Genomic DNA, 26352 nt, shown 5'->3' with positions numbered 1-26352 from the left:
CTGCAGGAGGAGGTCACACATTAAAAGAAAGTGTCGGAGGGTGGCCTTGTGGATGTTGCCCCTTAGAAATGGATTTCAAACTAAAATTCTATTCTTAAACTATTAAGGATCTTGTGAGAAAGCTGAGATCACATTTGGATAGCAGTCTTAGGGTAATAACCCCCAGAAATGTTCCATTTCGCTAGAGTTGAAACATACCCATTTGTCTAAAGCAGTGTAACTACTCTGGTTTTGCCACAGACTCTGCATTGCCCTCCTTCCTCTCAAGGGTTGACACGGTATTCTTTAAAAATCAACAAAATAAATGTTTTACGTTTAAAATACGTTTATACCATACTAACCTTTCTTCTTGCCAACATCTGACAAATAATCTTAAGGTGGCATGATCTCAGTTGGGGAGACTAAAACAATCTACTTGATGCTTGACCCTGACTATGTATACAGCAGAAACTGTCTGAATACTGATGTTTTTCATTATTCTATTGCAACACTCCAATATATTTTCTCTCCCACTGCACCCATCACTTTCTCAAATACACATATTCAATTTTACCTACCCAAGTCTTTTCTGCAACTTATGTTTCTAAAAATCTTGTAGGTACACATGGACCTTGGAATCTCATTTATTCTTCATAATGGAGACAACAAGGTAACTGATATATCACCAAAAACTCAATATCATCCTATCTAAGCTTTAATACTATTCTCTTATGAGTCAAGCAATTTATTTTAAAATAAATACGGCATTTCTTATATCATAATCTTGGCCCTGCATTTGTTGAATATTTGAGGAATCTAATGACAACCTTTAGTTTATCACTATGGTTATCATAATTTCACTACTAATAATAACTTACTGACTTTAAAAAATAATCTGAAAAACAATGATATGGTAGTTGAAATGAGTTTGAATTACATATACTTTATACTCTCCCCAGATCTATCACAGAATGATTTTATAACCTTGGGAAAGTCACTGAACCTCTCAATATTTCTATTCTCATCTCTTTAAAATAAAGATAATAACTTCACCTTATCATCTACTTCAGTGATGAAGGTGTGAAGACTCATAACCACAAGAAGCACATCAGGCTTTATGAAAGCCAGACTCAGGATAAATATAAAGTATTTTTGAGAAAGAGCACATGAAGAGTATGTAAATACAAAGACAAAGTTTTTATAAAGTGTCTTGGAAAAAGAAAATACATAGAGCAAATAAATCATACCTCGATATTCATTTTCTGAGGTATTTCTGTGTCCACCATATCCCCTGCATTATCAGTTCAGTTGAAGGACCTGAGGAAATTTTTACATGGCTGCATTTAGCATTCAGCTGTGGCTTCCCATTGCTAGGCAGTGAAATACTCATCTTCTACTTTAAGCACTGGATTTATTGCTCCTAATGGAAGATTTGCATTTGTTCTAAGATTACAAATAACGATTAAGCCAAAGCAATTACTCTTAACCTCAATTTGTAGCTCTTGCTTGCAACAGGGCACTTTCATCTGTTCCATTTCGTTTCTTTTCTTCTTTTAGGATTAAAAAGAATAAATTTTATTTTATTTATTTATTTATTTACATCTTTATTGGAGTATAATTGTTTTACAATGTTGTGATCTGTTCCATTTATTTTCATTCTCATTTTGGCCTGGAGATATTTCTAAATAAATCAATCACAGTAGACGTTGGAACAGGTCTATTGAATAACACCTAGGCTGACTACACACACTGTGTGGAGAATGGAGAAAATTATAACTATAATTCAAGTAAAAAAAGAAAGCATACTTCAGGGGTCAGTTATCTGAATAAACCAAGGGAAAAATCTTTTGCCCTGGATTAGCTAGATAGTTTACTCTTCCTTCCACTTATTCTTGCGAGTACAGAGATAGCACTTTAAGTGGCAAATATAAAACAAATAACGCACTGCCTGCTTTATAAATAATTTGTGAATACTCCACGTAGTATGTAGAGCTTCCTTTACCAACAACCATAATTGGTAGAAATCACTAATGACTATAGTAATTGTTAATCTTCATCATGAATTTCCTACCACGTCAGGCACTATTAAGCCCGTTACCTTTTTTTATACCTATTTTACAGATGAGAAAACTGAGGCAAAGGGAGATTAAAGAACTTGCCCAGGGGCTTCCCTGGTGGCGCAGTGGTTGAGAATTTGCCTGCCAATGCAGGGGACACGGGTCCGACCCCTGGTCTGGGAAGATCCCACATGCCGCGGAGCAACTAGGCCCGTGAGCCACAACTACTGAGCCTGCGCGTCTGGAGCCTGTGCTCCGCAACAAGAGAGGCTGCGATAGTGAGAGGCCCGCGCACCGCAATGAAGAGTGGCCCCCGCTTGCCGCAACTAGAGGAAGCCCTCGCACAGAAACGAAGACCCAGCACAGCCAAAAAAAAAAAAAAAATTGATCTTGTTTCCAGAACCTCCTCTTTAAAAAAAAAAAAAAAAGAACTTGCCCAAATTCATGAAACTAGTGTGTGGCAGAGCTTAGAATTCATCTTGGGCCTGACTCTGGAGCCTGTGTTCTCCTCATTTCACTCTTCTCCTTTCCCAGGATGAGCCAAATGCCTCACCGAGCAGTATTGTCTGAAATGTCATTACGTCATGGTTAAAGACTGATTGCAACATGAAGAATAAAGCAAAAGTTTATTAATTGTGACTATGCTTTTACTTCTACTCTCTAGACTAATATTTCTCAGGAATATAACACAATGAAAGGTCATGAGTAAGTGATATTTTGACTGTATGGAAGTATATTAAATTAGAAATCTTGCATTTTTAAAATATTGAGACTTGTTAATAAAAGAACCATCTCTTACTTGATATCCAAATCATTATTCCTTAACTATAAAACTGAAAAGAATTGTGTTCCATAAATTTCAGTAATGTTCTCCCTTGCTGAAGACAGTGCCTTGTACTTAGTTATTTCTTCATATTTATCACATACAGTACATATATATATAATCAATAATGGAGCTTATGAAGAAAGGAGTCAAATAGAATTTGTCACCAGTCAATATGGCCACTCCTTCCAATCATAATACAAATGAATGTTTCTCAGTAGATATTAAAATTTTATACTCATTTATTTTTAAAGTAGCTTTTTAAAACCAAAAACTATAAAATATGTACTGTAGGAAATTGGGGAGAAATGAAATGTAAAAAATAGGAAAAAATCACCCACAATACCCTCAGTTGGAGAAAAATAATGAATTGATACACTTCCTTCCAAATCTTTTCCATGAATATTTTTGTTATTGAAGTAGAGTGTCTATATAGCCAAAAATTCTGAAACAATTTCCAAGTTTTCAGTACAGTGCACAGTTAAATTACAAGAGTATATTTTTCTAAATTATTTCTGTGTTGTACAATAGCATCGTTTCAAATTAAATATTTATAGCTTGTCAGGTTATAAAAATCTCCTACTCTAGGGTTGACTAGATAACTCTTTATTTGATGTGTTCCATAAAATTTAGCACTGAGCAGTTAAAAGATTGCATGGATTAATTTTGAGTCATCAAAACTAAGGCAACTTTCAGTTGAGGCAAGACATACACATTACTAGGAACTCTCCTTTCTGTCTGTATGTTATGCATATAAATTATGGCCAAATGATATTAACTGTGAGTGTGCATGAGTGTCTGAATGATTGCATGTGCACACTTGCATTTAAAGATGTATGCTTTTGATTTTTAGGTCCAATTAAAATGAGGTTACTGGCCTCTGTTCTTTTCCCTTTGGATAGCCATCTATATCACAAAGTCATTATTCATTGTTCCTTCACTATTTTGCACTTGAACAGGCAAAACAATTTACAATCTTTCTAAAAAAAAAAAAAAATTCAGAATACTAAGCTGTTATGGCTTTCTCCTTCCTAAGCAGGCAGTCTGTTCAGTAGAGAAAGGGAATCTTACAGCTGATGGCCTGCAGAAAAGCTGTTTACTATAAACGCAAAGTCCTGTTTTTCCATACATCATGGTTGGAACTTTTAAAATGCCTCTAGTGATTTAGCTTATTTATATCTGTGTACAACTAGAGTTAACTTAAGACAGTTTTAAACATCGTTTGAAATTTTTTATTGTAAAAATTCTGAATGCTTGTGCAGGTAACAGAATTAGGAAAATTCTTATTTGACTGCTTCCTATATTTACTTGATATAAATATATTTAATGAGGCTTTACTAGGGTACTGTAAGGTAAAAGGTGAAGGGTATTTTGCACTTAAAAATATACAATTGCCTTTTCCTATTTCCCAACATGACTTGTAAACTACATCGTAAGATACAATATTCAACAAAACTGATTTCAGAGCCAGAAATTTGACCCCAAAACAGAACTCATGGATGTGTGTTAAGTACAAAACCCTCCTAATAATGTATTCCTTGACCTGTTTGTGGATGTGGATGTGGTTTTAATACAGAAAACATATGCTGAGTGTGGTGAATGGGAAAGACAAATCTAATATTTTCACCACAGGTGGGAAAAGAGAAATATTACAAAGATTTTTCATTGGCAGTCACACCAGTGATAAGCATGGCAGAGTTGTTAAGAATGCATTATAATATCTCTAGCGTGGAGCCACCCATGATTGGTGTGGCTCTTTATTATACTAGGATTGCATTACTTTGGGCAAGTCTTTTAACCTCCTCTGAGTCTCGTTTTCCTCACTCTGAAAATGGTGAAGAAGATTTGTGGTACCTCACAAATAATTTAAAATAATTAAGTATTGAGAGACTTTATAAACGCTAATACCTTCTTCACATGTGAGGTAGAGGGGTTAGTAGATACAACAGAGTTCTGGGAGTGGAATTTTAATGATAATCTTCCATGCAATATCCATGCCACTAAAGTAGTGAGTGGATATTTTAAAGATCAGAAGAGCTTCGAAACGAGATATTTGGCATAATAGAGAAAGCCTTGGGAAAACTCTTGGCATCCAAAGATCCAAATATCCAAGTTTAAACCCTATCTAAGGATTACATTAGAATTTGGAGTCTAGCAAGCAAATTAGGAAGATGTTATTATATTGACCAGAATGATGAATAATTTGGCATAGAAATAAAAATTTGGGAGAAGAATGACAATTAACTTACTGTCACCCAAGCTGGTGACCCTGACATGTGGAATGTGAGCTTCTCAAGGCCACAAGACTTGGAGTGAGAGGTGAGAAAATTGGTGACAAGGAGAGTCCTGGGACTATGAAAGAAGAAGTCAATTGATGAAACTAAATGTTTCAAGTTTGGGAGTGATGTCATACCTGAAAATTCAAAATCGTGAAGTAAAATATGATTTGAGGTGCTGGTATTATGAGAGCACTGAAAAATGTATATGAATCTTTACCCAATTTTATTAGTGGCCTTAGAAGAAAATTAAAGACTTTAATATTAATTTTTCAACATAAAAGTTCTCTTTAAAACACTAAATGAGTTATTAGAAAAGGGTCAAAACTAGTTTACAAGCTTATATTCCAAATCTGTGTTCTCTTTGCCCATAGCGTAGTGTGCCGCTATTTATATATTTAATGAGCAAATCCTACAGTTGGAAAATGATGCAGAAGGGGCATATTCAGGATAAGAGATATAACAGACTTTGTCCTAAAACTCATTTTGTTCATGATGCTATTTAATTTAGGAACAAAATAGAGCAGCATAGGCAAATTAAAATACACATTAACTCTTGCAAAGTTCATGTTTTTCGTACCACTCTCTAATGACAATCAACGAGACAACTGATTTTAAATTATTTTTCATAGAGTTGTATATTTATTGAGTTTGTTTGCAAAAACATTTGACTTTATTATTCTCAAAAACATGATGTTACTATAATTTTCAAACTGATTTCTTTAGAAAAAGAAAGAAATTAACTTAGAGATTTAATCATATAATTGTCTACCTATTCTTCCAACAAACTTATCAAAACCCTACTAAATGTCAAGTGTCGAGTAAATGGATAACAGGACTCATGATTGCTTTTCCTTAATAAGAATGCAAATTTTTGTTTCACGTTTTTCATGTATAAATATGTAAACAGATATATTTGAGTTTAGTGACAAATCTGTTACCTGATAAGGATACAAAATGCAGAAAGTAGTTAATTAAACATTTGGGTTAATAGAGCAATAGCATACATGTGTAATACGTTACTGAAGAACCAAAGTTCATGTATTATAAAACCTATTCTGATATTACTTAAATCTTTTCTTTAATTCAGGTGATCCAAAGTCTCTTCAAGATGTTGCTGAATAGAGTGGTCTCTGTTATGCACGTTAGCTGGTATCATCGTTTTAAAACAAAAAGAAAATTCCATCTTGCGAGCTAGAAAACTTTGGTGGCTACTCTTATGTGTATATAATTCAAACTAGAGGTGAAAGGTATCGTGAGTTTTCCTACTCATCTATACCCTTTCAAACCATTATTTATTTCATTAGGACTAAAACAATTTATGAAAGAGGCCTGTCTGAAGCACTTCCCTTCCTGTCAGCCTCTGGGCTGATGATGTAATACAATAATCCATCAGGGAGCCAGGGACCCCTGCTGATGGATTACAGCAGTGGATCAGCCACCTGCCACTCTGCTCTGTAGTACACCATTACTGGGGCACAAAAGCAAAGTAGCTTTGAAAGAAGTAAAGATTCCAGGAAAAGCACTGTTTGGATTTTATTTTTCAATCTCAAAAGATATTATTAAAGGTTGTAGGAGGTGAGAAATGTTGATGGACAAATTGAACAAAACTTAAAGTTATCACAAAAAAGGAAACAAAGTTTTCTAGGTTCTGATTCATACGGAAATTTACTTTATATATTAAAGAAACAACATAAGTTTGATTAGAGAGCTTAGAAGTAACTATGGGTAGTGAATGATGATCTCGTGAAAGGAGGAAAAAGAAAAAAATTAACTTCCTAACCTTCGGAAGAAGGTTGGTATTATCCCCAGGCCTACCTAGAAAATATTCTAGTCTAATAGATAGCGGTGTCCTGTAGTTAGTAATCTTAATACAAATAGCACTTAATGAGAATTCTCTTTGTAAGGTTTAATCTCATCTGTTCTCCACTACAAAATGTAGATTCAAGGAACTTGCTTAAAACACATGGCTAGGGCTTCCTTGGTGGCGCAGTGGTTGAGAATCTGCCTGCCAATGCAGGGGACACGGGTCCGAGCCCTGGTCTGGGAAGATCCCACAAGCCGCGGAGCAGCTGGGCCCGTGAGCCACAACTACTGAGCCTGCGCGTCTGGAGCCTGTGCTCCGCAACAAGAGAGGCCGCGATGGTGAGAGGCCCGCGCACCGCTATGAAGAGTGGTCCCCACTTGCCGCAACTAGAGAAAGCCCTCGCACAGAAACGAAGACTCAACACAGTCATAAATAAATAAATAAATAAATAAAAAGAACGTGAATTTCTTAAAAAAAAAAACAAAACAAAACACATGGCTAGCCAATGGTGGGGAAAAGATGTAAACCTAAGTCTCTGGACTTTAAATCCAGTGTGGTAGAGTACAAAGAGAACAGATCTGTATATATCTTCCTCTTAGGATTGGGTGTCAATAAAAAGTGATAATTCATATACCTAATCCTGTGCCTGACAGAGAACAGCCGAAGAATTAAAGTAATTTTTTTTCTTTCCTTTCCCTCATCCTCATGTAATCAGATGCCTCTGCCTTGAATTATAGGCTATTATAACATCCTTGATGTTGACCCATGGAGAGTTTGCATATTCACAAGATGGCAGAAGAGCCATTAGAATGCTTTAAAGTCGTCACGTTTCTTAGTGCAAATCCCTAATCAGGATCCATAGCCATTTTATCATTGAGGACAATCCAATCGTTTCTTTGGAAAATAATGAAGTAAAATTTAGAAGAATGAATACAAAACCTTGAGTAAATTCAATAAACCAATTGCGTGATACAGAACTGGACATAATTCAGTTGACATTAAAAAGCAGAACAAAAATATTTGTCTTATAGATTACTTTCTTAATGAATGAAAAACTATGAAGCAGCTGCTCTGGAAGTTAACGAAATGGGAACAGCTTTTGATTAGAGTTTATAGTCCTGTCAAGCTCAATCCATACCTGGATTACTTGGTGTGGATCTGGATGTTTCATTTTGACAAACTAAAGAATGATGTCAGAGTCCGGAAGCCATCTCATGTTAGTAAGGCACAGAAAAATTGACTACATAGAGCCAGGAGAAGGGGGAAAAAAAGCCCTAAAAAGAACATGAGAGTTCTAATTTCTATTTGTGGGTGAGGGGTACAGGGTAATCATGTTTATATTTCTCAAAAGTCATAGCTAGGACACATAGTATGAGATACTGGGGGGGCCAGATTGTTCCTCAATTTAGATACTAAATTGTCTTGAAATAGCTTCTGCTGCTTTTTTACATGACTACCGAGGTAATTGTTGAACTACATACTGGAAGATTCCTGTATTGGATGTAGATTTGGATCAGTCCTCTAAGCCCTTCCAATCCTAGAATTCTTGATTTTGTGGAAGCAGATGGAAGCTGAGGCTCACGACGATGAAAATCTTGAGTCACATTGAAACAGCCTTTTTTTTTACAAAATATTTTGGGTGTTTTGTCAAAATCTGCAATATTTGTGGGAGTGTTTTCCGCGGTTTATATTGTGGCAGAAAAAAATTAAGAACTTCTGGTCTAATCTGTAGGCCTTGTTTATTAGGCTTAAGGAAAATTAAAGAAGACAATTAGAACTCCAGTGCTTTTTAAAAATTGGTGTAGTATAGCATTACTTTCTTTTATTTGAAACTGTAACACAAAAGAGACAGCCCATAGAAATGAAAATATCTCAGGCTTGTATTTGTGCTAATATTAATCAACAGGCTCAAGAACTTTTATGGAGAAGAGAAATGAAGAAAATTTGGAAACTTCCCGTATTAAGCGCTCAAAGTCTCCCTAAACACATAGTGAATCTTGGTCAGTGGCTATTAAACATCCTGAACTTCTCAACAGTAGAGGCAATACCTGACATCCTGTGCATATAGTCAGAGGGGAAGCGATAAATCAGTCATTCCTTAATTTCCCTTAAGAGTACTATTGGGTAGTGTAGGCTATCACTGTTTTTCATTATAGCTTAATAAGAATTCACCATTTTTTAATGCCGCTGGTGTTTCTTCATTTATTTTTAAATACTGAGTAATATGCTTTCATTTTTTATTGTGGAAGACTTTAAATAATAATTAAAGTCCACTTGTGTATCCGCTATAACACATATAACTCAACTGAAATGACAACAGTATAAACAGTTATGGCCAAGTAATCACATCACAGTCAATGACAGTCACATCAAAACTGCTGTCTGGCTCACAGTGATTGTAAGATGCCATCAACTCTTAGAATTCTGAGTCAAAATATAGGGGAAAAAGTGTCTTTGAATTGATGAAATGTGACATATGGAGGGAAATTGAGCCTGGCATATTCCTCATGTGCCTCAAACTATTTTATGTAAAGGTACAAATATTCAACAGCAATCAGCTCTTCTTAATAGATTGTTATTTTAAAGCCATGCACTTGATCGATGCAAAGAAAAATATACTATAATAAAAATAAAAACAATTAAAACTTAAAAGCTTATTTCTAAAAATTCAAAATGGAAATCTCTTTCTCCGGTTTAGAAATCTGTTCATCAGAAAATTAGGCCTATTTACTTAAGATCTTACAGCCATCAAGATAGTTGAAATTTCTAAGCAGTATGCACAGTGCTGAAATTAATATTATATTTCTTTATTATTTAGCTCTTTAGTTTTTTTCACAAACTTCCTAAGTAGAAAAAAGTAACTTCAGTAGTTACTATGCTCCTTTTCCACAAGTTTTCTGGATTCTAAATAATCTCAATTCAATAACAAAAATTTACCTTATAATACTTTACTTTAAAAATTATATTAAAACTTAATTATGTACAGAGAGCAGTAGTTGCTAAGTATTTACCAATTAAATGGTGACTATAATAAAAATTGGCTAATGCTTGCTAGAAGTTAATATTAGTTCTTAATCAACCTGTAACTAATATATTGATTATATTCACTGCAGAAATTTGTCAATGAAGTGAAACATTTAATTGAACCCTATTTTTGGTATTGTTCTCTCATATTTTTCCACCAAAGAACTTTGGGGTAAAACTAAGTTTAGTGCTTTTTTTCAGTTGATTTAAACTAACAAATAAACAAATAAAGAACAGTGCACTCGGGCTTCCCTGGTGGCGCAGTGGTTGGGAGTCTGCCTGCCAATGCAGGGGACGCGGGTTCGAGCCCTGGTCTGGGAGGATCCCACGTGCCGCGGAGCGGCTGGGCCCGTGAGCCACAATTGCTGAGCCTGTGCGTCTGGAGCCTGTGCTCCGCAACAAGAGAGGCCGCGATGGTGAGAGGCCCGCGCACCGCGATGAAGAGTGGTCCCCACTTGCCGCAGCTGGAGAAAGCCCTCGCACAGAAACGAAGACTCAACACAGTCATAAATAAATAAAAAAGAACGTGAATTTATAAAAAAAAAAAAAAAAAAAAAAAAGAACAGTGCACTCATTTCTTCTACTCCCCACCCCTTACCACTGGCAACAACCAAACCTTTCTCTGTATCTATGACCTTGTTTTTGTTTTTTGTTTTTGTTTTTTACATTTAATTGTAGGAGAGATCATATAGTATGTGGTATTTGTTTTTCTGTCTTCTTACTTACTTCACTTAGCATAATGCTTTTGAGGGCCAACTTAGCATAATGCTTCACTTAGCATAATGCTTTTGAGGGCTAACCATGTTGTTGCAAATGACAAGATTTCATTCCTTTTTATGGCTGAATAATATATCTATATATATATAATATCTATCTATCTATCTATCTATCTATCTATCTATCTATCTCACAATTTCTTTATCCATTCATTTATTGATGGATACTTAAGTTGTTTCTGTATCTTGGTTGCTGCAATGAACATGGAGGTGCATAGGTGCATATATCTTTTCAAGTTAATGTTTCTGTTTTCTTCAGATAAATACCCAGAAGTTGAATTGCTGGATGATATGGTAGTTCTATTTTTAATTTTTTGAGGAACCCCTACAGTATTTTCTATAGTGGCTGCACCAATTTACATTCCCACTAATAGTGCACAAGGGTACCCTTTTCTCCACATCCACACCAACACTTGTTATTTCTTGTCTTTTTATAATAGCCATTCTAACTATTCTACCATTCTACTAGGTGTGAGGTGATATCTCTTTGGGGTTTTGACTTGCATTTCCCTAATGATTAATGATGCTGAGCATCTTTCTGTCTACCTGTTAGCCATCTGTATATCTTGTTTGGAAAAATGTCTATTCAGATCTTCTGTCAACTTTTTAATTGGATTGTCATTTTTTTTTTTTTTTTTGGCTATTGAGTTGTATGAGTTCTTTATATATTTTGGATATTTGAGTCAGCCATTTGGATATCTGTTGATATATATTTTGCAAATATTTCTCCCATTCAGTAGGTTGCTTTTTCTTTCTGTTGATGGTTTCCTTTGTTGTGCAGAAGATTTTTAGTTTGCATTAGCCCCAGTTGGTTAACAGTTTTGCTTTTATTGCTTCTGCTTTTGGTGTCCTATTAAAAAAATTGTCACCAAGACCTATGTCAAGGAGATTACCACTTATGTTTTCTTCTAGGAGTTTTGTGGTTTTGGGTCTCTGTACAAGTTTTTAATCCATTTTGAGTTAATTTTTGTGTATGGTGTAAGACAATGGTCAAGTTTCATTCTTTTGCATGTGGCTGTCCAGTTTTTCCAACACCATTTATTTGAGACTGTCCTTTCCCTGTTGTATATTCTTGGCTCCTTTGTCATATATTAATTTACCATATATGTGTGGGTTTATTTCTGGGGTCCCTATTCTGTTTCATTGATCTATGTGTCTGTTTTTACAATAATACCATACTGCTTTGATTACAATAGTTTTGTAATATAGTTTGAAATCAGGGAGGGTAATGCTTTCAGCTTTATTTTTCTTTCTCAAGATTGCTTTGGCTATTTGAGGTCTTTAGGGGGTCCATACAAATTTTAGGATTATTTGTTCTATTTCTATGAAAAATGCGATTGAAGTTTTGATAGGAATTGAACTGAATCTGTAGATTGTTTTGGGTACTCTGGACATTTTAACAATATTAAATTTTCTAACCCATGAACATGGAATATTTTTTTCATTTATTTTTGTCTTCTTCCATTTCTTTCATCAATGTCTTATAGTTTTCAATATACATGTTACACATCCTTGGTTAAATTTATTCCAAGATATTTTACTATTTTTGAAGCAATTGTAAACGGAACTATTTTCTTAATTTCTCTTTCTGATATTTCATTTTATTTCAGTGTATAGAAACACAACAGATTTTTTGGTTTTGCTTTTGTATCCTGTAACATTATGAATGCCTTTATTAGTTCTAAGAGTTTTTCCTCTCTACATGCTGGTTATAAAATGGCTTTTCTTATGTTGACATATGTTCCCTCTATACCGCTTTTATTGAGAGTTTTTATTATAAATAGATGTTTTTGTCAAATTCTTTTTCTGCATATATTGAGATGATCATATGTGTTTTTATCCTTCATTTTGTTAATATGGTATATCACATTGACTAATTTGTGGATGTTGAATCATTCTTGCATCCCTGAAATAAATCTTGGTAGATCATGATGTATGATCCTTTTAAGTATTATTAAATTCAGCTTGTTAATATTTTGTCAAGGATTTTTGCATCTTTTTGCTCATCAGGGATAGTGGCCTATAATTTTCTTTTCCTGTCATATACTTGTCTGGTTTTGGTATCAGGGTAATGCTGGTCTCATAAAATGAACTCCCCTCCTCTTTTACTTTTTGGAAGACCTTGAGAAGGATTTGTATTAATTCTTCTTTGAATGTTTGTTAGAAATCACCAGTGAAGTCATATGGTCTTGGACTTCTGTTTGTTGGGAGGTTTTTGATTACTGATTCAATCTCCTTACTAGTAATTTGTCTGTTCAGATTTTCTATTTCATCATGATTCAATCTGGTAGCTTGTATGTTTCTAGGAATTTATGCACTTCTTATAGATTGTCCAATTTGTTGGCATATAATTGTTCATAGTAGTCTCTTATGATCCTTTGCATTTCTGTGGTGTCAGTTGTAACACCTCTTCTTTCTGAAATGACTTTTATACAAGCATATATAAGCACACATTTATTGAGCACATAGTAGATACTCAATAAATATTTCCCTTTCTTGATTTCCTCCAGAAGCTTCTGGTAGACACTGCCTAAAACTATGTGGAAGCCAAAAAATAATATTTTTCTTCCTATGTAAATATTTTACTTCTGACATATGAAAATCTGCCAGTGAGTAACAGTTTTCAGGTGAATTGTTTTAGTTGTTATTGCATTTCTAAGCTATGATCCATGAGCCTGAATATTATTCATGCAGTTTTCCATCACAGATTTGGAATTGCTTTCACAATGCTTTACTCAACTGAATAGGAAAAGGGAAAGATAAGGAAAACACAAAAATCTACATTATCAGGTTGTTTAAAAATTGGTCACTATTTGTTCCATAAAAATGAAAGTGACAAAATATATATGTAAAGGAAGTACTACAATTGACATTTAGTTAAGTTAACCCTTTAAAGACACACTAATCTTCAGTTTTTTCATGTTGTCACATTGATTCAAGAGTGGAACTATAGATAACACCAAATAGAATTTTCTCCTAACAACTGATTAAAACCAAGAGATATTTCAGTTAAAATGTAGCATAACAATAAAATTCCACATAGGACTTTATATTCTACAAAGTACATTCACAAATATTCTCAGTTAATGGCTAGATAAAAAGAGACATACATTGCAGTGAGCAGGAGTATTTGGTGTGAAGAGGCTGAGGTAGGATGTTGTGTATCCAAGACCTTGGAAGAAGATCACCTGGGGAAGGTAATCTGATAATGTTGTATAGAAAGACTGGATGGGAGGAAGAGTTGGAACTGGGGTACTAATGCTACATCAGACATGTGATGTGGTGAGGTCTGGCCCAGACTGGTGGCAGTAACGTCAGGAACAAATGTAATTACAAAAGTAGAAATAATCAGATGTGTTTGCCTAGAGGTAGAAGTAGGAATGAAGTGAGAGGGGAACAAGAGAGAAAGTTGATGATCACTCTAAGAAATTGAACCTATGTGGCTAAGAATATGACATAACCACGGAGAGTAATAGGAAAATAACGGGAAGGGAAAATGGTTTTGAAGAATTATTTGATATTAAAAAGTAATAATAGCAGCTCTCATACAAAACTTACTACCTGCCAAACATTTTTCTTAAGTGCTTTACATTTATTAGCAAACTTAATCCTCAAAAACTTTATGTACAGACAGCCAAGTTGACATGATTTCAGGGAAGTTAGAAGTGCAAAAATTGTTGTTCTGGAATTTGACACTGACTGCCAAAAATAAACCATTTTCAGTTCTTCAGATGCCATTGTTAAAGGTGTATTATATTGATCTGTTTGGAAGTGAGATAGCATCACACTATTTGTAGGGTCAAGCATGAAGTTTAGGAAGGAGATGGGAATAAATATTTAGAGAAAAAAGCAAAACATGTTCACTTAAGGTATTATGCTTTGCAGTCATCTCCTCCAAAATACTTCACAAAAGTATAAGAATGAATATGGAGAAATGAGATATCAGCAAATCAAGTAAACCTCTTGTGGAAAAATAAATGTTATATTAAAAAGATGTTCTTTAACATCGATTTTATTATAAATAAGATATACAGTGGTGGAGGACGCCAAACAATTTTACCAGTAGAAACAATATTTAAATAACTGATTACTAGAATTAAATGTTAAAAAAAATCTTTTTCCTTCTTTCTTTCCTTTTTTTTGGAGGGATGGAAATACTGAAGTACTTGGGAGAAAGAGACAATCAGGATCTACAGGTCTACAATGTTCTCACAAATGGCTCAGATAAAAAATGAGAGCGAGAATGCCAATGTGATAAAATATTAACATTTGAAAAATCTTGATGAAGTTTTTTGTATAATTCTTATAACGCTTCTGTAGGTTTGGAATTATTTATGAAGAGAAGTTGAAAAAGAAAAACAATAATGGATTCTGTTTGTAGAGCCTGTGCTTGTGTGTGCATGTATCTATTTGGGGGCTCTGGAGCTAGGTGAAAGGAAAAGAATCCATGCTAACAATCAGGGAATAAACGGAATATATGCTTTGCATGAAAAAGAAAATACCACAAGAAATTGATTTCATCTGTTCCATTCTAAGTACTTATGAAATGATATTGCTATGGTTGTAACACTGCATCTAAGAGAATGAAATCAATCCCCTGTGGAGGCTGTCATGGCATGTTGTTAAATGCCTTCTTAAGGTTAAGCATAATAAGAATAGTTGAAGAGCAATGTCTAGTGGATAACGGCTGAAAAGCTCATTGGAATTTCAAAGGAGAGGGATAACAGGTGATCACTTCCTTTGATGGTTATAGTACAAATAAACTGGAGTCAGACCGGAAGCCTAACTTGATTACCACAGCAACCTCATAGTCTAGAGAACTTGTCTCTTGCTGCCTCTCTAAAGTTTTTCTCTTCTGTGTGATCTTCTCTTTATAAATATTTCTTCCCTCTCCACCTCTTTTAGAAAATCTCTTTCCCTACTGAGCTTTCTTTCTCTTTTCCTCTCCCAGATGTTCATTAGATCCTGTTTCTCTCTCTTATCTTTCCTGTCTGTGTAATCAGAATAAATTGGCCTTTATAAAATTGAGTTGGTGTATTTAGTGAATACAATGTGAGTCTTACCATATTTAGAACTGAATTAAAAAAAATGTTTCTCTCAATTAAAAACTACCCTCAAATTGCTATTTCTTGGATTTGGCCCTTTGCTGATTTGTTTGTTTGTTGGTTGGTGGTTGAGTGACACTTATCAGTTCTAAAAATGGATCAAAATTTAACTGTAGTCAGGTAGGTACAGACACCAAGGATGAAAATCTCTCAAGTATCTTATTTCATACTGGTTTTCAGAGTGCCATAAATTCAGAGAACTGTGGATAAAGAATAGGAAGTCTTACTTTTGTTGTTGTGGCTGTTCCCTAGGGAGCTAGTCAAGATATTTTATGACAGATAAAATGGTGTCCAGTGCATACTGGATGAATATCAACCTGGCTATTCCTGAGTTGACCCAGTGGTTACTCAGGAGGGAATTCTCCTCTACCCCTCAGAAAGGAAATTTCTATATCTTTCATGTACGTTGTGAAGACTTCAGAAACAAGATTTTAGAAAGGAAGACTGAAAAAAGATAAAGGCATCCAGGAGTTGTGAGCAGCTGTTACTATGGTCTAGATTAACATAGAAGGTGACAGGAAAGGCCTGAAGAATGAAGAAAATTGGTTTATAAGGTGGAATTCAGGAGCTCAGACATGATGAGCCTGACGTCTGTATTAAGTAAGCCTTGATAGTTTGATTAATGGCTTTTTCAAACTGTAGTACATATATCCTGCCCTGGCTCCCCTCACCCCCTTCCCACCTCCCCAGCCCCTGACCTTATGAGATGCATATACACCCATACAAAAAACACTGCTCCCCATAAGTGTTTCTCAACATCAATTTGTTTTAAATTTTGGCATTAATTGTAAATTTTGTGCAAAAATCAGACTTTGTTAGTATTATTAATTTCATATTTTTAAATCTGCACATTACAAATTATATTTACCTCTTAAACACGAGGACCTCCTTAAGTGAGATACTCCCTTATGTTTTATGTTAGATGATATCTTAACATCATTCTTAAAACGATTACCTTTAATGTATATAATTTTAACATATACATTATACATTAACATAACATAATTTTATAGGAAAAACCCACTCTTCCCATTGACAGATGACTAATTATATGAAGCCATTGAATAAAAAGGATTTCTAAATATTCCATTCAAATTTGATCATCTCATTTTTATTCAGAAAACTAGGAGCATTAAAAAACAAAACAGGGCTTCCCTGGTGGCGCAGTGGTTAAGAATCTGCCTGCCAATGCAGGGGACACGGGTTCGAGCCCTGGTCTGGGAAGATCCCACATGCCGTGGAGCAACTAAGCCCGGGAGCCACAACTACTGAGCCTGCGCGTCTGGAGCCTGTGCTCCGCAACGGGAGAGGCCGCGACAGTGAGAGGCCCGCGCACCGCGATGAAGAGTGGCCCCCACTCGCCGCAACTGGAGAAAGCCCGCACACAGAAACAAAGACCCAACACAGCCCAAAATAAATTAATTAATTAATTAATTAAAAAAACAAACAAAAAAACAAAATAGGTCAAAAAGAAAACCAGGTGCTATGGACTAAGTTGTGTTGTTCTTTCTCCCAAATCATGTGTTGAAGCCGTAACCCAAAGGTGATGGTCTTTGGAGATGGGGGCCTTTGGGAGATAATTAGGTTAAGATGAGGTTGTGAAGATGGGACCCTCATGATGGAAGTAGTGTCTTTTAAGGAAGAGATACAAAATAGCTCCTCTCTCTCTCTCTCTCCCTCTCAGTCTCTCTCTCTCTGCCTTCTGTCTCTTCTGTCCCTTTCTCTCTCTCTTTCTCCCCTCAGTGTTTTTCTCTCTCTGCCTTCTGTCTCTTCTGTCTCTTTCTCTCTCTCTCTCTCTCCCTCTCAGTCTCTCTCTCTCTCTGCCTTCTGTCTCTTCTGTCTCTTTCTCTCTCTCTCTCTCCCTCTCAGTCTCTCTCTCTCTGCCTTCTGTCTCTTCTGTCTCTTTCTCTCTCTTTTCTCTCTCTGTCTCTCCCTCTCAGTCTCTCTCTCTCTCCCTCACACTTTGCCCCACCCCAACCCCACAATGTGACCCAGTGAGAAGGTGGCTGACAAGGGGCCCTCATCAGGGAACCAAATCAGCTGGCAACTTGACCTTGAACTTCCCAGCCTCCAGAACTATGAGAAGTAAACGTCTGCTGTTTAATCCACCCGGTCCATGGTATTTGCTTATGGCAGTCTGAGCTGACTAAGATACCACACAAGAGGGCGAACATATTTCTGGAAGCCCAGCTGACCCTAATTGAAATATCTCCTGGACAGATTTTCCAGAGAAATGAACTATTCTGGAAATAGCTGTTAGTTAAAAAGGCTTACTGTAGTATTACGGCAGCTGACTGGCTTAAATGGTATTCCTAAAGCCACTCTCCAGCACACAGCATGTTTCAGCTGCCTTTACCCCATATAGGTCTTCGAGGAGAAGAGAAGCAGAGCATGATATTATTTATTAAAGAAACACAACTTTTTTTTTTACCAAAGCCTCTACCATTGCTCTTTATGCCTTGGCTGGTTAAAGCTGATGAATTTTCTTCTCACAGCCTGTGTACCATGCTACTTAAAATAATCAACATGTGCCTTGAATTTGGCCTCCTGCCAGTTTATGTTACCACGGAAAGGCTAGATTACAAACGAAGACAGAAACAATTGTAAGGAAAAAAATGAAAGGAATAACATTCTTTCTGTAAGCGCATAAAATGGATTTCACTAAGATCTACTTTGCTCTCTGAGAACCATGCAAGGTTTCCTCTACATTCCAAAAAAATGTGAACACACACACTCCAGCTCTTGCCACCCTTACTTTTTGTATTCATTTTGATACTTCATTATTCACTTTGCATGTTCTTGCTTATGTTCATTGCAATTTGTGCTATATACTACTGCTGTAACATAAAACAACTCTAGCCAAGGAGACATTTCTTTTGTCTGAAAATGAGAACTAAATGGTAAAAAGAATCCATTACACCCTTAGTAGCTATGCTATTTGACATCTCATTGAAACCTGAAAAACATACCCGTAAGATTTTCCCATATTGTCTAGTGAAAACTTTGCAAGCATTTTTTTCACTGTATATTGTTCACAAATGCTTCATTGTCCCCTGGCAAATGGTCTGTAGCAAATCTCTAAAATCTTCTCTCACAGTACTACAGCTTAAAAGATTCATACCATCAAACACTGCACCTCAAAGGCTAATGTCTACTGCCCAAATTTCAAATACCATAGTCTAATAAAAATTTAAAAAGTCCGAGCGCCCCTCCAGGGAGCAGCTGTCAGGCATCTCTTGAAAGGAAGAAACGTAAACAGCCTCCACCTAGAGCACCAATGTCTTGTCTTTGAAAAAAGACATAGTAAGGGCAAGGTTTTTTTTAATACAAAAAGAAATTTAAGTTATGCTAGTTGATGTTAAAATGATGGGCTTTTGATCTCTCAATAACCGAGGAACAAAAGTGTTTCAAATATATCAGGTGTATTCAGGAAGGAAAATGAAAATCTTTTATATACACACACAAGCACATATACACAAACATATACACACATATAGATTCTATTTTGAGAACATTGTGGTTTCTTTTTAAGTGCTTTCATTGCCAATTTTCTGTGCAAAGTCTGATTTATTCTGCTCATAGCTGCATATCATTAAGTCAGGGCTGCCCCGGAGACAAAACAAAGTTCATTTTAGTTCAGCAGCATTTCACATTTTGCCCTCCTCTCAACACATTTCATAAGTGATCCTTCATTTACACTTTCTGGTTCAGTAAATTTCCTTGTAGTAATATTTCTTCATAAAAGATCTGAAAATTCCTGTGTAGAAAGGACCAAACCACTTTCTTTATGTCATCTACAGAACAATTTACTTGAGGACAGAGAGCCCTAAATTAAATTGGAAAAGTCACCACTTATTCCACAGAAATGCAATCTCATTTTTCCTTTGTAGAATCTTAAAGTGTATTATACTATCACTCTAAGAGAGAAATTTATTTAAAATCAGTTTAATATTGAAGTTCTTTATAAAATGAAGTGTAAACTATCTCTTTTGCGATCCATTTTCCGTCCAGGATCCTTCTGCTAACTTCTGCTTTGAGAAGAAAAATATGCCATCTTAAAGAATAATGATAGTTTTAGACTCCTTCTTAATTCTCTAATAACCTAATATAATTCAGTGAAGACCTTCAAGATTTTGCCATGAGCCATTAACCACATATGGAAATGAATCACAGTTCCATTTATTTTGGCTACGTTGTGACTCTTCTGTAAATGCCAAAGATATCCAGGGTTTTCTCAAATAGAGAAAACCCTGGATAGCCATTTTGAGTTGGCTAGTGTTTGGAAAAATGGTGATGCTTTAAGGGGACAAAATTCAGATGAACTCACTCACATTATCTGCATTTATAAATGAAGTGATTAAATTCATATTCATCCATTATTTCTTATCCAAATTATATTGATAATTTGATTGTACCCAAATATTGTAAGCTATTATAATCTAGTACTGTTTAAGAAAAAAAAAAAAACTTTAAAAATAACCATTTGGCAATTGAAATTTGGTAATTGAAAATGCTACTCCATAAAATATATATAAACATATAAACATAAAAATATAAACAGCACTCACTTAAAAATTTTAAATCCTTATGGTTCAAAGTGCAGCTGATTTAAAAATATATATATATCCTACAACATATTGTAGTTTTATTCTGTGATAATGTGCCAACTTCAATTCAATTTAAATTTAATAAAATCATAAGCATTTCAAAGATGTTTGCTATTTTAAAATCATGAAAAATTAAGTATAAATATGAATGTAATTATTAAGTTGTACAGTTGACATTATAGATAAAGATGGGAATTCTCTGGCTCTTCAGTGGTTAGGACTCCTCGTTTCCGCTGTAGGGGGCCTGGGTTCAATCCCTGATCGAGGAACTAAGATAAAAGATAAGACTAGCCAGACTATATGCTGTTTTCAGTATAATTTGCTCTGTAAGCAAAATGCTACATATATCTATACCTATGGGTAATTTAAATACGTTTGGGAAAGTGAATATCACCACGTCTACCTATACATTTTTGTTCAAACCTGAGGGAAATTGAGTTTAAAATTGTCCTTGAAATGTTACCTTGCTTATATTAAGTACAAACATTACACTGACCATTGGCCTATAAAATACAGCTGTCATAATTTGTCAAAATTATAAATTGTGGTAAGTTCTAGGACATGCTGGGGAAGATGCAAGAGAGTAACGTTTTAGAGATAAACCTCTTCAAGGGAGGACCACTTAAACTAAGACTTGAAGATAGAGAAGTCACCAACAGAAGAACCTAGTTGCCCATGTGGAAGACAAACATGTGAGCTGGTGTTTTCAGGGTGCCTGGAGTGTAGTGAGACAGGGAGACGAAAGAATGAGGTAAAGTTGGAAAGGTAGGCAAGGGCTAGATCATACAGAAACTAGTAGAGACTGGCAAGGAATTTGCATTTTATTCTAAATGCATGAAAAGCTATTGTAGACTTATAAGCAGATGAGTAAAATGATTTTATAGACTTTTAAAAATGACCATACTGGCTAATGCCAGCGGGAATAGACAGTGGTCACAGCAGGTGGTACATACGAATAGATGGTTTAGGATCATCATGTTACATTAATTATCTGGATTTCGTAGTTGAGTATAGAATTGTTTAAAGCTTTCCCATAATATGATAGAACTCTCTGGATCCTCAATGAATACTATATATGAAGGCCTAAATGATATGTCCTTTAAAACTAATATATTTGGTGAGCAAAATACTATTCATCTTTAAATTATTTTATTGTTTCATCGAAATTGAGAACATCTGTTCTTTCCTTCTGGTGAAGAATCCTAAGTATGCTAAATATGGTTCAGATGATACATTTATAGATATAGAAATATAGATAAGTAGGTAGGTAGGTAGGTAGATATTATAAGTACATTCTGCTATCTGAATAGTATATGGTACATTTGGGGCAGGCCTAGATGAAAAGTTTAGTTCTACTTTTCTCTAAGTAGTTTAGTGTTTTAGTTAATAATTTTTATTTCCCACCATTGTATTTTGCAATTCAGAAGAATAAAAAAATCAGACCTATTTTGGTTGGCTGCTTTTGCACATGGTTTGTGATTGAAGCCTTTTCTTAAAGTTTTGATATGAGAACTGATATACAGAGGTGTTTTTGTATGTGTATTCTTTCCTTCATAGCCATTTTTTTTCTATTACATTATGAGGTCCAAAAAATGCTAATAAATGTTCATGAGATATTCTTTTTCTCAGCTAACTTTTAACTAGGAAATGGGTTTTTGAAATAAATCTTTTGTCCATTTGCAGTGTGGGAATCAGCTAAAGAGAAGAGGAACTCTGTTCAAAGACTTTAGGAATATCTGGATCTCGTTTAATACACAATGGTTCAGGCAGCATATTTCATCTAAAACAGTCACTCAGTCCTTGACGCAAAAAACTTTTTAGCACTAGATCTCACAAAGAAATCCATCAACAGAACACAATGATCTGAATAAGTCTGTACCAAGCTGTGCATGTTTTCTGGAGGCTATGTAAAAGTTTAAAAATAAAAAATATTCTAGAGATTCATGGGAACTTAATCTGTCTGTGATCAGTTCTTATGAGAAATTTATTTGGGAACATAAATATGTTCTACCGTAGAGGCCTGAGGACAATTCAACATTCCAGAGAAATGCAAACACACACATACTATGGCTGAGATGTCAGAAGAGTGTTTGAAAGATTTTGCACACGATCAGCATGTTCAACATGAGAAACTATTTCAAACACCTGTGGAGGTTGTCAGGAGGTAATGAAGGTAGAAAGTAAAATTTTTAAATATTAGCATGTAGAGATCGATTGATAATCAATAGATAGACAGCAAAACATTATATATATATAAAATACAAAACAGCTTTTTCTAAGCTTGTATAAGTGAAAGTAAGGAATTAACTTCTTTTATGTAACTCACTGTTTCAAAATGAAGATTGCTTTTGTTGATTTCTATGTGTAAAGGCCACCACTTGCCAATATATGATATCACAGCCCTGCTCTGTTAGACATACACTTAGAAAAGGAAGAGGGAATTATGTGAGCAGTAGAAATGTTTCCAGACTTGGGGAAAACACGTCTAGGGCCCAGGATATTCAAAGGCAGAGGAGAGAACCTGAAATGTGGAAAATGCTGTTAAAGACAAGTGACCTGTTATCTATCATATGTTGTTCTGGTTTTGACTTATAAACCACTTCAACTATTTTTAGAATTCCTTGGGTTAAAATTTTTGAATTTTATTCAGTTTATCAAATATTTGTTCAGGGCCTATATCATTTAAAGAAAATAATGAAAGGTTTGAGAGCCATAAAAAATAAAAACCTAATTGTCTTTACATTCAAGGATGTTTATTTGATATGCAAATGAAGACACAATGGTTATATACAAGGTAATAACTATTAAACAAAGCAGAAAAATTAGAGAAGAAGATAGGGACAGACTAAATGTTCAAAATACAGAAGTTCTTTTCTTTGGGAAGGAGAGGTGTATGCAAACTTCAGGATAAGTTTCAGTTGGCTACTGAAATGTAGGTTTTTAACAGGTGAAGACGTCAGAAGAAGAAGATATTTCAGAGGAGTCATACGAGGGAAGATGAAGATTTAAGAGAGGATGTTAAATTTGGGTTACAATAAGTGTTTGTGGCAGATGATACTGGTGATTGCTCAATAGTTCTGGCTAGGGCATCACTGGAATCCAATTCTGGCCAATTGAACCCTGGTGGAAATTAAGGAGGGGTTTAATGTTATCTGAAAAGTTTTCCTTCTTATTAAACATAAAAATATGAGAGCTAGATGAGGTCATGACTGCTGGATAAATCACACCTTAAGAATGTCGTTATTCACCAGGTCCTTGAAAATACAAGTATTCTATTAGTGTACATACAAGAAGAGTAGGGGAAAATGTCAGAAAGAGCTTATGTACTGTTGCAACAGGTTTCAAATGGTATACTATGGCAACCTGTACTTCATTTGGTAGGTCTATAATAGCAGAATAATATAATTGTGGAAATGTGTAGTATAAGTAATAAAAGCTTTACTGCTGTATTGTTCACACTTATACTTCGGTCAGGCATACAGCAGGTGCTAAGTAAATATTTGATGAATAAATGAAGGGTTGAAACCACACAAATAGTTATTATAGAGTCTTCAATAATTCTTAATAGCTTAATATCTTTGACCCCTATTTAATAATCCTACTTGGATTTTATAACATGTAAAATTTCTTAGAATACATGTATACGTGTAGATGGTATCTGAATTATCAAGATCTGTATACTTAAGTGGGAGGACACGATTAATTGCTAGTAAATTCAGTTATGCTGCTGAGTATTAATTATATGTTACTGAAAATGAATTTAAAGGAATATAGGCAAGAGAGTGGAAAGTAGAGAAAAAAATGTAAGTGTAGCTATTGGATCATGGTAATTTGTTATATATTTCCAAATTAGCTAGGGGACAATTTCGTAAATTTATATTTATTTATTTATGCATATATAAGTAATGGGGAAATACCTCCCATCTAGGAATCATTACTTTTACCCTACAACTTCTATAGATAATGTATGGCTTCTGTAAGATTGTCCAGGACATATTATGTCACTTTTGAAATCTAAATTAATGAAACTGAATAGAAAAACAGTGCATTCATAAGTGACACATTTTCCTAAGGCCTTTTTTGTTAATTAGAAAAAGGGTGCAAAAGTGGGAAAACACCCATACTCCTTAATCAAATTGGAGAATAGCTGATGTTTGTCACTGACAAAATTAAAAATTCATTGTTCAGTTCAGTAGCTTGAAACCCTGTTATGTCACATTCTTCATTGAATGACACACATTCTTTTGTAGAAGTGTTCTTCTGCTAAATGTACACCAGAATGTTGGTAATTGGGGCATGCAAATTTGTTTTGCAACTAAGAACAAGAGGAGGACTTAGAAGCTATTTTAACATGGTAGTACATTTATGTTTAAAGTACAATAATATTCATGTCATTATCATGTATTATTCATATGCAGTGTTTGAAGTGGAGGTCTTTCCAAATGTATTAAGAAACTCTTATTCACAATAATCTAATTAATTCCCACACCCTCCCTTCCTCTGGTTTCAGCAAGTATACATCTTCAGGCTGAATTATATCACAGCCTCTAAACTGGCACCTCATGGGCCAGATCCAGCTAGCAGTGTGTTTTGTTTTGCCCACACAGTGTGTAATATTTTAAAGATTATTTGCCAGAATCTAGAAATAGGAAGCTATTACACAAAAATCCAGATTTTCAGTCCCTTTTGTAAAAAAATCAGAAGAGCTGGCAACAGGGAGCCTACACTTCTCATGCCAACGACTTGCTGTAGCTCGGTAGGCCTGTAGGGGACACCCTTGCGCTCTGATTCCACGCAGGCCCCACTGCACGTGACTTGTCTTCCTTGGGTCTAAAGAGAACTTCTCCAGGCTCTGGGAACACTTACAGCAACTCATGACATCCTTACACGCAGCCCAGTTCAACTTAATAGTCTATGGTGTTAGTTGTAGTTTGGCGTGAATAAAAAATACTGGCTACATTTGGAATGCTGTTTCTGTAACTGGGGATGAATGGTAAAGCCAATCTCAACTATTGGGGGGTTTCACTGGGTATCTATATCCATAAAACGTCTTGAAGAAACAAAGTTTTCAGTTCTGCTTAAAAAGGTGTTTTTCACCCTTGTTAAAGCACAGTGTCCATGAACCGAATTTTCTTTCTCTCATAAACCTGTTCTATGTAAACCCTACTAAGGAAAAGAGTATACCATAGATTACGGATTACTTTTTTAAAGGCCTGCTTTTTGTAATTCAGATTCACGTCAGCTATTGTATAACAACAAATTTTATTTGAATTATCTTCAAATATTTGAAAGTATTTGGTTTGATTTAAAATTCAAACTACTAACACTTTTATTGATACCTAACATTTATTGAGCAATTACTACTGGTTATAAAATAGTGCTGATATCTTTATATGCATTATTTCATTTAATCTCACAAAATCCATATGAAGTATACCCAAATTTTACGGCTACAGATTAAATAACTTCCCTAAGGTCTGAAAGTGGTGAAGTCGTCTTGAGGCCACTTTTGTATGATTTCAGAGTCATGTTTCTTAACCACTACAACAGTGTGAAAGAAAGACAAGAAAGAAAAAAAATTAAAAAAAAAAAAAGACTGGAAAGAATAAAAGAAGGAAAGAAGGAAAAAAAGAATAGAGGAGAGTAGAATAGAATAGAATCGATTAATAGAATAGGTTATATTTTGGCACCTGTATATATTAGTGGTAAATTTTGATTCTGAAACTTTTGATGCAGTTATAAGATTTGTGTGTGTGTGTATATACATGTGTAAACACGTGCATGTACATGGTAGGAATAATGTAAAATATTCTCTTACTGGAAATTTGGTCAAAAAGTTTACAGCCACTGCACTAGAGCATATTGTCTCCACCTGTTAGAGCTGATAATATTTAATGA

The 26352-nt window shown here is 34.9% G+C and overlaps 1 protein-coding gene across 6 annotated transcripts in view; it reads right to left on the bottom strand.

Moving 5' to 3' along the window:
- Nucleotides 1-26352, bottom strand: part of NLGN1 (neuroligin 1) — a 707492-nt gene that overhangs the window by 103400 nt on the left and 577740 nt on the right. The window lies entirely within an intron of this gene.

Source organism: Balaenoptera ricei, chromosome 4 (genome assembly GCF_028023285.1).
Source record: "Balaenoptera ricei isolate mBalRic1 chromosome 4, mBalRic1.hap2, whole genome shotgun sequence".
NCBI lineage: Eukaryota > Metazoa > Chordata > Mammalia > Artiodactyla > Balaenopteridae > Balaenoptera > Balaenoptera ricei.
This window is presented reverse-complemented; position numbering and strand designations above follow the sequence as displayed.